Below are 14,487 nucleotides of genomic sequence, written 5' to 3' on the forward strand. Positions count from 1 at the left end.
AAACAGCCCTGAAAGGTTGCAGAATGTCCATGTCTTCTGCCTTTTGTTGGGAAAACCTCGAAGACTGGAGAGAGTATTAAAGTTGAGTGTTTGAGTTGTGTGTTTTTGAGTAAAGACACACAACTCCCTCTTGTCCCTACCGTGTGTCACAGTATTGTATTCATATGTAATCAAGATGGATGTTAATTTAACTTCATGTTTTTTCTTAGAATTGTTGATCATTCTTTTTATTACAATGAATTTGAAAACCCCAAAGCTAAAGCGACTTATTTAGGCAGTGTTTTGTCTTTGTGTGTGTTTGCATTGCTGGGACAGGGACGGTAACCATGCATGGAAAGGGCCAGGGGAGGGGCGCTTGTTGACGAACAACATTCCAGTGTGTGTGTGTGTGTGTGTGTGTGTGTGTGCGTGTGTGTGTGTGTGTGTGTGAAAATCCAGTTCCACACAGGTAAATCGTATGTGTCTATTTAAAGATGCAAATCCTGCTTTGACCAGCTGATAGTGTCTCCGTTCAGTGCTGCAGGAATGTCACTGCGAGGTCTGACTGTTGTTCTGCCTGGAGGCTACAAACCCCCAGCTGACACACACTCTTAATATATATATATATATATATATATACACACACGTATATTCCTTCCTCTCATCAACAGTTGCAAAACATTATATTGCCTATCATACACATGTATGTATTCTCCTTCTGGAGCTCTTGCTACATCCGAGTGCGTTTTTCACACTCCCAAGTGAACGGGCCACGGTGAACAACACTTCACACCAGCCAGCATCTATGAGGCTGCAGGCGATTTATATGTGCTGCTCTAATCCGCTCTCCAGGAGCTGGCTCACCACACTGTCGTTTCCCAGAGACTTTTATCCACCATTGTTTGATTATTAGTAAAGTAAACAGTGTGCGTACATATACCTGCTGGGTGGGATTACAGCGAAGTACCTCGGGTCTAATGCTCAGGACAAATATGCTTCTAAACAAGCTCATTGTATTTTTTGCAATGGCAACATGCTTCTTTGTTTTCAGGGTTGTGATGAGGCTCCTCCTCCTCATTGGTCAAATCTTCCCCTTTGACCAATCAGAAGACTGCTTCTTCAGTTATATTTGTTTCCATTGGAAATAAAACTGCTTAAACGAGCAGCACAAGTCACGATGCTGGAATAAACATACACACCAGTATTTGGTATTTTCAGCATCTCTCTCTCTCTCTCTCTCTCGCTCTACACTGAGCTGTGCACGCGCATGTGTCAGGTGGGGGGGGGCTCTATAAAGATCGTTCCACCCTGCGCGGCTCATTTCTCCAGCGCGCTTTGTTTCCGCCGCCGAACGCCAACATGCCCAGCAACTTTAAGAAGAACAAGCGTCGTTGCAAGAGAGCGGTGAGTTGTTGTTGTTGTTGTTGTTGTTGTTGTTGTTGTTGTAGTTGTCGTTGTTGTTGTTGTTGTTTAGGCTTTATCAGAATAAGTCGAGTCAGTCAGAACTCTTGGACAGTGTTGATGAAAATTGTGCGGTTTGTTTGTTAAATAATGTTTAATAACTCCTAAAGGCGAAAAGTTATGTTTATAAAAAAGTGTTACGATTCCAAGTATGTAGTTTATTATCACAAAGATAAAACGGAACATGTATTTCATTTTTAATGCAACGCAACGCATGTTTCTTTCATTTGGCTGCGTGCGCCCACGGTGTCGCTCCACGCACTGTGCGTAAAACCTCGCCCAAACCTGCGCGTAAATGTAAACATCAAAGGATAATACACTATATTTTATATTGAATATAATATACGTATATATTTTAATGCATTTTAATGAAGAATGCCACTTTCGCTTATGATAATTAAAGGCTATGTAATCTATACTTTGCATAATTCAGTACGCTGCAGCGGCTGAACCGATGGCAGGATGATTGGTATATTTGACATATATTTGTTTAAAACGCTGCTCTTCTATCTAGTTGTTCCTAAAAATAATATCTTGCTTCATCGCTGCTTTGCCCCCCCCAGCTCCGAGGGGGACTTCTCAGAGCATGTAGTTGGATTCTTTCTCACCCCCCCCCCCCCCCCCCCACTCCTTTAGACTCCCGCCAGCTGGCTCCACACCATACAACTGTATTTGGTAATGTGTTGACCAAAGGAATGATTTGCTTCACTTCTGCCAGATTGGAGGTCTGCACAATCTCTCTGATTCTCCCAGAGAGCCACGTGACAGATAAAAGTGACCCCTCACTGCTCAGTGTTATCGCCGCTTGGCTCAGATGCCACAGCGCAGGGACGGAAGGAGCTGCTGGACACTTCCAGAAGTCCAGTTTGAGTGCTCCTCCTTGGCCAGTGGCCACACATGCCTTTGTATGTCAACCGGCCCAGTATATCGCTCCTATTAGCCACTTCCAGTGTGTTGAAATTCATATATGACCATGTGGCAGTGGTGTGATTTTCGAGATTTGTGGGCAAATATGAGGGAGCGGTTGTTTTCGATTACATGGGCAGACAGAACACACACACACACACACACACACACACACACGCCACGCTGGCTTACACCATTGGTCTGCAAAGGCTGTAGGCCTATAACAAAAGCATTTTTAGAGAGTCATTGTAACCTGATTATAATGAGATTAGACCCGCTGTCTGGCCTGCAGGGCACCCAGCGGTGCTGCTGACTCGCACAATTTCCCTTCCCGCTTCACCAGACCTGTCAGGACAGCTCTGATTCAACTAATTAGCCCCCGGTATCAAACTTTGTTGGGTTCACTCTCAGTTACCTACCCCCCCCCCCCCTCCCTCCATTTAGGCCCAGGGAGTTTATCCAGATTTAAATGAAATGTTGGATTTGTCCAGGATGGCAGACGCAATATCCCTTCAGACAGAAATGTACTGTAAGCCTCGACCAGACAGCAACATGAGGATCATACGGAAGCATTCAAACGCCGTCACAGACGTCATTTACATCTGTGTTTGGCATTCCATCTTCTGAATGTATCAGCTGCGTAATCATGTCATTTTTAAAGCTTCTGTAACCCTGACATTGTAGATGTGAACGAGGTGGGGGTTATGTAATCCCTGGCGTTGGGTGGTTTGTCTGTCTGTCTGTCCATCCGCCTGACTCTTAGCAACATAACTCAACTTACTGACGGATCTTGATAAAATGTTTGGGAAATGTTGGGAATGTTACCAGAAACAGTCGTTTACATTTTGGTGATGATCTAGAAGAGATCCTGGATCTGAAAATTTAGTTAAAATTGCAGTCAATGGAGCTTCAAAATCTGTTCCTCAATTTATCTGTTGATTATTAACCGATGTTTATAGAATTTGAAACACTCATGTAGAGTGGGGGCGTCTGTCTCACCACCAAATCTCATCAGGATCGAATCGGGATTACGGATAATGTCGCGATACAACCAAATCTGGATTTTCCCATTTACTTATAATGGAGGCTTTTTCAAAAAAGTCATATCTTGTAAAATATGCATTTGATTCACTCACTAAAAATCACAGTCTTAGAGGGGTCCGATATGCACTATCATGCAAAATGTCACTTTTACTTTTCATGGTTGGTGTATAAAGACACCAAGAACAATTTAGGACCTTGTGATAATGATCACCATGTGGACAGTGTAATTCCAATTAGGAGGGGAATGAGCTGCTTGACGGAGGTCTGCACTCTTTGAGTGTTTTTCCTATTTGAACTAATATATGAGTCACGGCTTCGGGATGAATGGATGCAAACATGCTTAAATCATGACATCTATAGTAATGACAAGCATCTTAATCAATAACCCCAGATGTTTTTCTTTATTTCCCTCATACAGCAAGCCCAGAAGAGAGCCCTTGAGGAACTAGCAGCCAAGTCACCAGTGAAAGCAAGTCCATGCATTTCAGTGAGGGCACCCCCTGCAGCTGAAACGCTGCCGCCAGCTCAAGAAAAGGTCCAACAGCCCTTTCCCACTGCTGTCCCAATTGTGGAGACCCCTCTAATTGAAGTAAAACCAGTTGTGGAAGAACCAGTCTCAGAGCACATCCCAATCAAGATTGAGGCACCAGAACCTGAGGCCCTTGTGTTGGAAAAGACTCCAGTGGACGTTGAGGTTGTCCAGAAAGTTCCGGTCACTGAAAACGCACCAGCTGAGCCAGTTTCTACAGTTAAAGCTGAGACCCCGAAGGAGGCAGAACCGATCAGTCTTGAAACAGAACCAGAAGCTGAGGTAATCATTCAGGGCAGAAGGGGGGCTCCTGAAGGATTTGTTTAGGCTCTCCCAGCCTGGTGATGGCGGCTCCTTGAAGGCCGCTTACTGTATTAATGTAGATTTCAGCAGGAGCTTAAAGAGCAATAAAACATGTCAATGTACCTGCCAATTTTCAAGCAATTAGATTTGGAAAAACTCCCTTTTATTCTATGGTGAATCGACTTCAACATCACATTAAGTTCCCCTTGAGGCAATGGGCTGCAAATAGTTCATCAGCCTGTGCCTTCATTAAAGATGCATGCATCGCCCTGGATGTCTGTTGTGCAGGCACCTCTTTGAACGCAGTCTGTTTAAGACGTGTTGTTTTTTTGTGACAGGGTAAGTTTGGGTTTTATTTAAATGCTTCTGGGTCAAAATGGGGGGTGAAAATGGTGGGAGAGAGGGGAGGAGAGGGCCAACACGAGACTTTAGGTTGGATCAGTGTGAGAAATGGGCTCAACAGTCATTAGAGATCAGTGTGTTGTTCGGCACATTTCTGTTTTGGGATTTCTCCTTTTTGCGTCGGCTGATTGGACAGGACGGTCGCTGAGTTTGCTCGCTAAACTTATGCATGTCTGTGTAAATAAAGCGCTGTTTCCAGATGGGATGAGCGAATTGGCTTTTGTCCGCCAACCCCCCTAAACCTGTCCCCGCTTTTGTGGTTCCCTCCCACCCTCCGGTATTTCATTATCCAATCTCGTGCCTCACTTTTCTACTTTCCTCTGCCTTTTCACTGCTTGCAGATGACCCAGATTCAAGACAATGGTTTACTGGTTTTGCTTTTGTTCAGTTTTAACTATACGGACGTTTATAAATGGGGTGAACATAAACCTACGAGCCAAATCCACACAGACCCACTGAGATGTTTTTACCTTTTGTTTGACCTTAAGCTAGGGAGGGTGTGGCTACGACCAAAGTTGAACATTGTGTACCGACTCGCTCCTTCTGCTCGCCTGCAGTCTCCCACTCCTTGTGAATTCACGTTCCCTCTCCGAGGTTCCCTCTCACCACACGTTCAGTATTTCCACTCTGTTCTGTCCCACTTTCAAGCCTCGCCTCGAGGCTCTTGTGGCTGCTTCTCTTCTTCCACCCCACCAACCTTTCTCCTTCTCCTCTATCCTATGGCAACCTGACGGCCTCCATCAACTTGTCAACTCCGCACATGCACATATCCATCCACGTGTCTCCACTGTCACAATTGTGAAGAGATAGAAGTTGATGGGGTTTGGGAGGTAAATGTGCCTGTTGGTGTGTGTGTGTGTGTGTGTGTGTGTGTGTGTGTGTGTGTGTGAAATGTGCCGTTTAGCCTTTGGTATTTGGTGTGTTGAAGAGGAGATTGCAGACAGCTGTCACAGCCTTTTAAAGTATGTGAGACATTTCTGTTGGAGGGATTCTTCCTGGCATAGACGCTTACACTTTGCTCACATAGTGACATTTATTCAAGTCATTATCGCCAGAAAGACAAAAATAGTGTGAAAGACGTGCAAAATGATCTTTAGCGTTTTTGCACTTCCTCGGAAGAAGCATCGCCTCTCTGGCAAAGCACATGGGGGGGGGGCACTTAACCTTTCACACACTGGTGTCCTGTCTTATTTCACACACATTAACATGCAGACACTTTACTGGGATTTTTTTTTGGGGGGGGGGGGGGGGTCTGTTTTCAAGGACACTGCTGGACTTTGTTAACTAAACAATTCATTTTTGTGTAGAGACGAGTCAGAAATCTCAGTTTAATTTTCAAATCTTTGCTTTCCTCCTTTTATACGGGCTTTTGTTACTCTTTCATTCACTCTTTTTGATTGTCTTTGCAACGGAAGCCAAATTAGGTCTAACAAGTATTCGAAATGGGAGCGTGAAGAAAACAACAAAAAGAAAACCCACAGACTTCGTTGCACATAGTGATTATTGCATTGAGATTACAATTAATAATTTGTCTCTTACTGGGATTGGACAAGATGGCTCAGTGGGACAAATGGAGGACATGTATTCACTTTGTGTCGGCTTATAGTGCATCTTGCTCCCCTTTTCCATCCCTCCACTTGTCGCTCTCTAACTGTATAACATAAAGCTATATAACTGCAGTGTGCGTTTACCTTCCTCGGCTATAGGCGACCTGTTTTACCAACTTGGCTTGTGTTCAGAAGTTCTTAACATCCAGGAGGGAACAATTCTTCAACTCCCATGAACACAGAGCAAAATTCAAGTTATTGAATATAGAGATAATTCAATGACATGAGTGCAACCCCAGAGAGTTGCGTTGTCTTCTTCAAGAGGTTTCACTCTATTATTATGCTTATAGATAGTAGATTAAAAGGAATATGTCCAAAAGACCATCATCACGTTCCTGACAAACAGGAGGAATCTGCATGCATCAGGCCTGCCCTACTTATGAGGGCCTGGTACGAGACAGTTTAAATAATTTATTGTCTGACTATGTAGGTTTGCAATATTTATATGTTGTTCATTGTGATTGCCACTGTGCATCAACACACTTAGATGCACAGCGATTGCCGCACCCAAACCCAATGACGTTTTCCAGCAACTATGTGGCAGGGCTAAAGGAGGGCTTGTGGTATCTATCAACATTTGTCAAAGAACAAATTATATAAACTGTGTAATAAATTTGCTGGAGTTTAATGGGGTTTTTTTTTTAGTAGAGATAAGTAATAATAATAATAATTCCATTTCACAAATCTAAGAAGGATTTCAGAAAAGCAGGTGAGAAATGGTTGTACAAGCCCCCCATTATGAGGTTGGTTATTAAAATCCGGGACAAGGGGGATATACCTTCACTCCTCTGGCATTAGGGTTATATTTACATACAGAATACCTTTGCAAAGCTTTTACCTGAATTGTCTGCTGGAAACTTGCTCAGCCGCTCGCTGGTTTTCCTCTGTGTAACACCTCGAGGCTGTTACAGCCACAGTGATGTATGTTAGCCAACTATTTTATTCGAGGTTGTTTTGCTCTTGGCACATTTTTGGGGCAGACCAATATGCCCCTCCCAAAGTAAGACCTAAAAATGACAACACATTCTAACAAAAAAACAAAACAGAATATGACCTGGAAATGCTTGAAGTATATATTTATATTTATATTTATTCCATAGGTCAAACCTCCAGCTGATGTTCCAGTGAAGATGTCTGCTGTGCCTGAGGTGAAACAAACCTGCTTTTAATAACACTAACACACACGCACGCACGCAAGCACCTTTAATACAGGTTAAGCTATTGTATTGTAAGTTGTAAAGTGTTACATATGTGTATTTTTAATACTACTTAAATATTTTATAGGAATTAGTGCAATCGCACTGAAGATCAGTACAATTTAATATATCAGGCTGTATTTAGGTTTCATTTCAGAGCTGTCGTTAAATGAAAACAGATTAAAAAGTGCTTTATCTTTTACCAAAAAAAAACATTGATCTAACTGACGGGCAGCTATTTGGGATGGGTGGAATGAGTCCACCCTTGTTTAAAGCTGACAAACCTGCATCTCATGCTTCACACACACACACACACACACACACACCCTAACAGCCGATGAAAAGACGCCACACATGAAACTCCGGCTACTCACAGTTTCCACTAATGTTTTTTTTTTTTACGTTTGTAGCAGCAAAGGAGAACTCTCATAATGGAAAGGTTTCTCTGACATAAGTTTCACACCTTGTGGATAACGGCCACACTTTTCTTCATGCCTCGTTCTCTATGTTACAACGCACCACTCTGCGAGAAACTAACACGAAACAGGCTTGTTGTTCAGGAATTAACTACAACATAAAAAAGTGTAGTAAACAGGATTTAAATGTGACATAAAGGCAACCAGCCTTCAGGAAGGATGCAGCAAGGTACAGGCATGCTCTTGTTCATCTGTCCTTGTATCTATTGATGGTTTACGAACTTATTTAGTCTGTTTTTATTGTCTCATTCTGCAGATTCACACGGAAGAGACTACAGTTGTAACAGGACAGACTGAGCAGGTAATGGTGACCTGCTGAAGGTTTGACGTCACAGTAATGCCTTGCTCATGCATGACAGCTCATTAGGATTTTGAATGTCTGCCATTTGTTTGTATAATTATTTTTGACGTCAAAGAAAAACCAAGTCGATCAAAGATTCAAGAGGATGAGTTGTTGTGTGTTTGTCCCCCCCGCCGCATGCTGCATGCTCATTTAATGTGTGCTGTGTTGATTTTGCATGAGAAAGACAAGCAATGCCTGTGAGCCAGAGACTGAAGCGGCATCTGAGGCCTTGCCAGAGGAAGAAGCGGCTGCTGAGGCCGGGGTAGAAATGTTCGTCACAGCATCTGCTGGAGAACTGAAGGTAGAAGCACAGACGGGTGAGCAATCGGATGGGGACGCTGTCACAGAAACGACAGAGGTACCCGTCTCAGAAGCACAGATGGGTGAACAAGACTCTCGTGAAGCAGAGCCTGCAGCAGACGAGGTAGTTACAGAGTCGGGAGGACAGTCGGTGGAGGAGACCGTCACTCAAAGTACAGAAGACCCCGCTGTAGAAGCACAGACGGGTGAACAAGAGGCGGCTGCAGTGAAGACGGTGCAAACCGCTGTCTCGGCGGTACCTGAGCCGGAACAGGCGAACCGAGTCCTGAATGCTGCGGCCTCAGAAGAAGTTGATGCTGAAGCAGAACCACTGGCTGAAGAGGTGCCACCTTGATTACAATACTTCCCTTGTCTCTGCTAAAGCTTCTTTTCTACTCTCTACCAAAGACTCGACATCGTGCAGCGTGCACGTTGACGGGTTCTTTCGCTTGTATCTTTTTTTCATCGTACGCATGTGGCTCAGAAGGGTCTTTGTTTAATTGTGAAGTTCCCCTTTCATTTCTTTGTCAATCCGTGGTAGTTCATAGAAATGCTTCTCTGAATATCAAACCATCACAGATTCTCATCCTTTCATCAGCCGGCAGCTCAAAAGGGCGATGAGATGATTGGGTTGGATGAGTGGTGATGCTTGGGTTGGGTTATCAACCGTGTTTAGAACTTCTTCAAAGACTAGTTTGTCATTTCCATAACTACCTTTAATGTTTAATTTCACAGCAACAGACTAATAGTGTACTCTGACCTGCTTTTTGTTGCACGTACTCCAGGATGCCGTTGTCCAATCTATTGAAAGCTCAGAGGTGAACATTTTTTTCCCTTCTCTCAAGCAACAAACACATTTTACTGCCGCCCGAGCCGTTGTTTTGCAGCTGTAGATCAACAGGTAACTTTTAGAACCTGAAATTTGACTTTGGCCATATTTACAGGTGTCTTTGACCATTCCCGTGGCTCCTGTAGAAGAGGCTGAAACTCAAGCGACTGAAGTCAAAGAGGTAAAGCCTTGGAACGCTATTTTAATCAACATATGACCATTTTGAATGACTGCATTCATTTATTATTCAGTCATTTTCTTTCAATCATCTGGGTTAGGGTTACATGAGCAACTTCCCGCTCCCTAGTCATCCGCTCCAGCTCTTCTGGGGATACACCGAGGCACTCCTAAGCTGGCTGAGTGCCTCCTGGATATACCCCAGGGTCTAGTGAGACCTAACCAAATGTCCAAACCATCTCAGCCGACTACCCTTGATGGCGATTGCATTCTGAGTCCCTCCCAAATGACTGAGCTCCTCCACCTACCTCTTTAGGGTGACTCCAGACACCCTGTGGAGGAAGCTCACTTCTACTAATTGCTTTCCTGATCTTGTTCCAACAGCTATAGCCTAAAGCTTGTTACCATAGGTGAGAGTGAGACCGTCGATTATCCAGTAAATTAAGAGATTTAGTCTTGTGATTTCGCTCAGTCTTTACCATTATCTGTCTATCAATCTCCCCCACTCCATCCTACTCTGACACTGGAACAAGACACCAAGATACTGAAACTCATCCCATGCCGGAAGAGAGCAAACTGCCCTTTTCCGATGGGGAACCGTGGCCTTAGACTTACCATACCCATACGTGTGCTGGTATCTGGAAAGACTTGACACTCTTCCTTCTCCCTCCAGCCTCTTCCCAACCAGCACATTGCAGATAGCCTGGTCGATGACTTTGTCGTGACAGAGTCTGCCTCAGCAGTGGAGGCAGCCATTTCTGAGTCTGCTGCGGCCCAGCCGGTGAGAGCCACACTACAATACCGTACATTTATTATTGCACACGAGAGCTAATAAAGTAAAACAGACAATCTATTATGGACAAAAGGTTTGGCTTTTCATTGAATCTCTGTCAACATGAAAGTCAAAGTCAGCAAAGAGACACAAAAGACCGTCCTTCAAAAATAGTGTGAAGAGTTTAACCATTTGTCCAAATATCACAATATTTTATCGTTCAGCATCTCTTTAACAAATATTAACACGAAGCCTTGATTTCAAATTAAACCATTTACCATTAGAATGAACTACAGTACTACTGTGGATTGTGGAAGAACACAGCACATTTTTTCCCCTCACTTTCAGTTTCCTAGGGGTGATTTGGACAGTAATATACAAAACTCATTGACCCCAACCCCAACCCACCGGTCCAACTGTGCTCGCAATACGAATGCAAACAAGTTCAGCTTCCTCCAGTTGGAAGTTTCCCTTCTTTTCAGGTGCATTTCAAGGTTTTGATGACATTTGTGTTTGAAATATTCCTTGAACTAGGAGAAAGTAATAATAACCGTCAACTCGGGTGGATTAAAAATCATCATGCTGCATCTTTTTGACTCCAAGACCAAAACAGCCTTTTTTCTTTCATTACAATTTTAAAATTGTACGCCTCTCTGATTTGCCAAATTAGGAAATTGTGGAAGCGAGCAACGTCCTCGGCGCCCAGGCAGATCCTACCGATGCGTTGCCCACTGAGCACGTTCCTGCTGCTGCCCCTGCAGAGGAAATGATCTTTGTGAGTGTTTTTGTTTTTGTCTTCTTTGTGGTTCCAACATCTTCTCTGCTAAACTCCTCTCCTCTCCAGCAGGTCACTTCTGAGCAGAAATGTGTGGATACGCTGTCAGAAGAGCCCAAGCCAGAAATCTGTGACCGGCCGTGTCAGATGCAGCACGCCGTGGAGTCTGTGGAGACGCCAGCCGAGACGTCACTGAACAGACACGTTGCACATGAGGTCTCCATAGAGAGCTAGACGCACATCACATGGCTCGGAAGGCATTTAATCTTTGAAAGCCTCTTGGTTACTCTGTTCCTGTTATTACTTACCCTTCTAATGAGTCGCCTCACACCACATCCAGCAGCCACCAACCAGACCTGTCTTCTTCGTCTCTTTCAGTCTCCCCATTGATCAACTGGCTGACTTGAGGCTTTAGAGGAGGACCACAAGCTGACTGTTTTTTTTTTTTTTTTTTTAAACCACCAGGCAATCCAAGAGATGCTACACTTTTTAGTGCCTTTCTGGCCCTCGTTCCTCATTCCATGACTCCAGCGCAGACATGAACATGCCAACACTGTTACGTTCAAGGAAGCACAATACTCTGCGGTCATACCCGTGCAGAAACGGATACAACGGATCCCCAAAGCACGGACACTGTTGAAGTCTGGATCCATGTTCACAAGGGTGGGAGGGGCAACTTGTTTGTCAGGCTCTTATTATCAGAGCTACACATTTACCAACTTCCTCTTTTTCGTCCCCTTCTCTGTCCACCAGTTCTCTCAGTCTCCATAAGTGCCAATTCTCAGGAGAGGGTGATGCTAAAACACATTTTTTATAGCCACTGGGAACTAGGTCAGGTCACTTTGTTAATTCCTTTTTATAGACCATATGTTGTGCAGTTTTTTGTTCCAAGTCTGCAGGGGAAGTGACTTATTTACAGCAATGCTACATTGCCTTTGGCTGACTTGCTCCAATGTTGAAATAAAGCTAATTCATCATGATTAAGAAGTAAAAATTCTTTTTATGACCTAGTTTGTCAGTAAAACACAGACATTAAATGTGGTTACAGCCACTGGTTTGGCAATATTCATTCAAATTAATTGATATTTGTATAGTAATTAATCATTGAAAGAATCACTTATTGGTCTGAAAGAAAATGGTACATGAAGACGTTTAAAAGCAGAACTGAAAGGAGAAAGAACCAGATCAAAACATTTTAATTGAAATGTAATGTACATTCATATTAGTATAATGTAATTTGGTACAGTAAACACTGCTAATGTGTGGTTTTGCAATACTTTCCGTCGATACCATCATCATACAGACAAAGAGTTTCAACTGAATTTCCAGCATCTGTGTATTTAATTTTTCTTACTAAGCTTAACTGGCCCATTTGCATTGGAATTTTAACAAAATGTTAAAATGCAAAATAGAAGCAACAAGTTCAGTTGTGCCTGAAGAGGAAACACAAAGTAGCAACCAAAGGATGGCCTAAACGGACAAACAGCTTGACAACAACTTAGCTTAACAACAGAGAGGATATAGATTTGTAAAAGCACATTCGTATTTATAATCAATGTTTTGGAATGAAAGCAGCGACGAGGAGGTTCGCTGTGATCAAGCAACTACTGCCCCACCCATCACATTCCATTTATATATTATCTGATTTTCTTCCTTGTGCTGTTAATAAGTATCAATACATGACATCACAACCCCCAAACACTCCCACAAAAAAAGAATAATAAATAAGAAAACATGATTTGATTGGTCCGTGAGGTAAAATATAAAAAAAAGAAAGAAAAAGGGAGCAGGAAAGTTTCTTCAAAGACAAATAAGCACAAATAATGGCTGAACAGGCAGAAAAAGATAAATTAAGGAGAGACGGCGCTCGCAGAGAAGACAGCCTGATGCCTGACAATTTAGTTATGCTCCTTTGAAAAGAAGCAGACACACATTCACACTTGTCTGAAGCTAAAAAAAACAAAAACACCACCTCTTATCAAAGTCACCTAATAAATGATATTTCCATATATACACTGTTGTGACGTTTAACCAACAAAAGCACAGAAGGAATCCAAGGAACACACGAAAGAGAAAAAGGAGGAGAGGCTGCATTTAATAAACACATTCTCTGGTCATTCCTTCACTTTTTGATCTTCTAACGCACAGATGAAACAACCCCGACAGAAACCAGTGGAATGACGCGTGCTTGGGGCTTACAAAGACAAGGGGAGGGGTTAATCAAGAGAGCCATGACGGAGATATGAGTGCCGAAGCCGGGTAGTCTCACGCACAAAGACCCCGCTACGCCTGCTACGAGAAGAAGAGCACTTCAATAAAAACAAAAGACAAAAGCCCCATCCGTTTGGTCAAGCCTGATCAACGAGACGCACTCGCCTCCTGCTGTTTACAGGCGTGGTGTGGGAGCGCATGCAGTCAGTTACACAGTGTAGCCTGAGTGGGTGGGATTAAAAGAGCACTTCAAAAGCAACAGACGACTTGCTGCGTGCTGGCGCGAGGCTTCACAACAAGTTCAGATCATTTGTCAAAGGTTAGGACTCCAGGATGCGGGTTAAACATTAATCTGAGGAGTGTGTGTGTGTGTGTGTGTGTGTGTGTGTGTGGCGCAATAACGGTGGGTGTCAATGCAGCACTAGTAGTGTGTTCCACAGGCAACTGTCTCAAGGCTCAAGGGCAAACTCAACCGCTCGTTTATCCCACAAGTTGCAACAGAAGTACTTCATAGTATTATTAGGAATTATTGATGGAACTTTACAGGGGCGGTTTAAATCTGCTTCTGCTTTAGAGGCAGGCGGTCGTCGTTCGCTGTGGCTGGCATGTTCCAACATTCATCAGCCATGTTGAGGCAACTAAGCTTAAAGACTAACGTTCAAATGTTGTTTTGTAAACGTTCATGTTAGCGCACATGCTTAAGAATTTATAAGTGCGTTAATTTTTCTTCTTCTTCACCAGTCAGCGAAATCATTGGTTGTTGCAAACGTACCAGCCACAGCCGAAACTTTCCAGCATTTCCTTCACGTAGGGCGATTACATCTTTTACGAAATACCTGCATCAAGATAATATATTGGAATGAATGATTTCAAAAGTCCTTGAATCATCACATTGGTTTTTTTTTCTCTCTCCAATTGATCCTCTTCTTGTGATTGTCACCTATTTCCTCCTTCCGGATGTTTGCAGCACCACGCAGTCGCACAGGTAGGCAGTGAGTTAAGGAGCCATCGCATCGCCCGGCTCCACATGAACCAGCAGGAATTAAAGAAGAATGACGGGAGTGAAAGGAATGATAAACCTCTGAGGATCTGCGCCTCCCAAGGCCCAATGTGGGCTCAGTCCCGTCCAATCTGGATTCGGCTAACCATTTTACGGTTTGGTCGAACCCAGTTCAGT

General features: G+C 43.5%; 2 long non-coding RNA genes across 2 annotated transcripts; both read left to right on the forward strand.

Annotated features, from left to right (window-relative positions):
- The first annotated feature begins 8,187 nt into the window (after nucleotides 1–8,187).
- LOC137917958 (uncharacterized) lies at nucleotides 8,188–11,025 on the forward strand. Its single transcript, XR_011106683.1, has 4 exons — nucleotides 8,188–8,204; nucleotides 9,491–9,556; nucleotides 10,226–10,333; nucleotides 10,995–11,025. It is a non-coding gene; the product is annotated as an uncharacterized lncRNA (long non-coding RNA).
- A 17-nt stretch (nucleotides 11,026–11,042) lies between these two features.
- On the forward strand, nucleotides 11,043–11,576 carry LOC137917960 (uncharacterized). Its single transcript, XR_011106684.1, has 3 exons — nucleotides 11,043–11,099; nucleotides 11,172–11,315; nucleotides 11,478–11,576. It is a non-coding gene; the product is annotated as an uncharacterized lncRNA (long non-coding RNA).
- Nucleotides 11,577–14,487: the final 2,911 nt, after the last annotated feature.

Source organism: Brachionichthys hirsutus, chromosome 4 (genome assembly GCF_040956055.1).
Source record: "Brachionichthys hirsutus isolate HB-005 chromosome 4, CSIRO-AGI_Bhir_v1, whole genome shotgun sequence".
Lineage (NCBI taxonomy): Eukaryota > Metazoa > Chordata > Actinopteri > Lophiiformes > Brachionichthyidae > Brachionichthys > Brachionichthys hirsutus.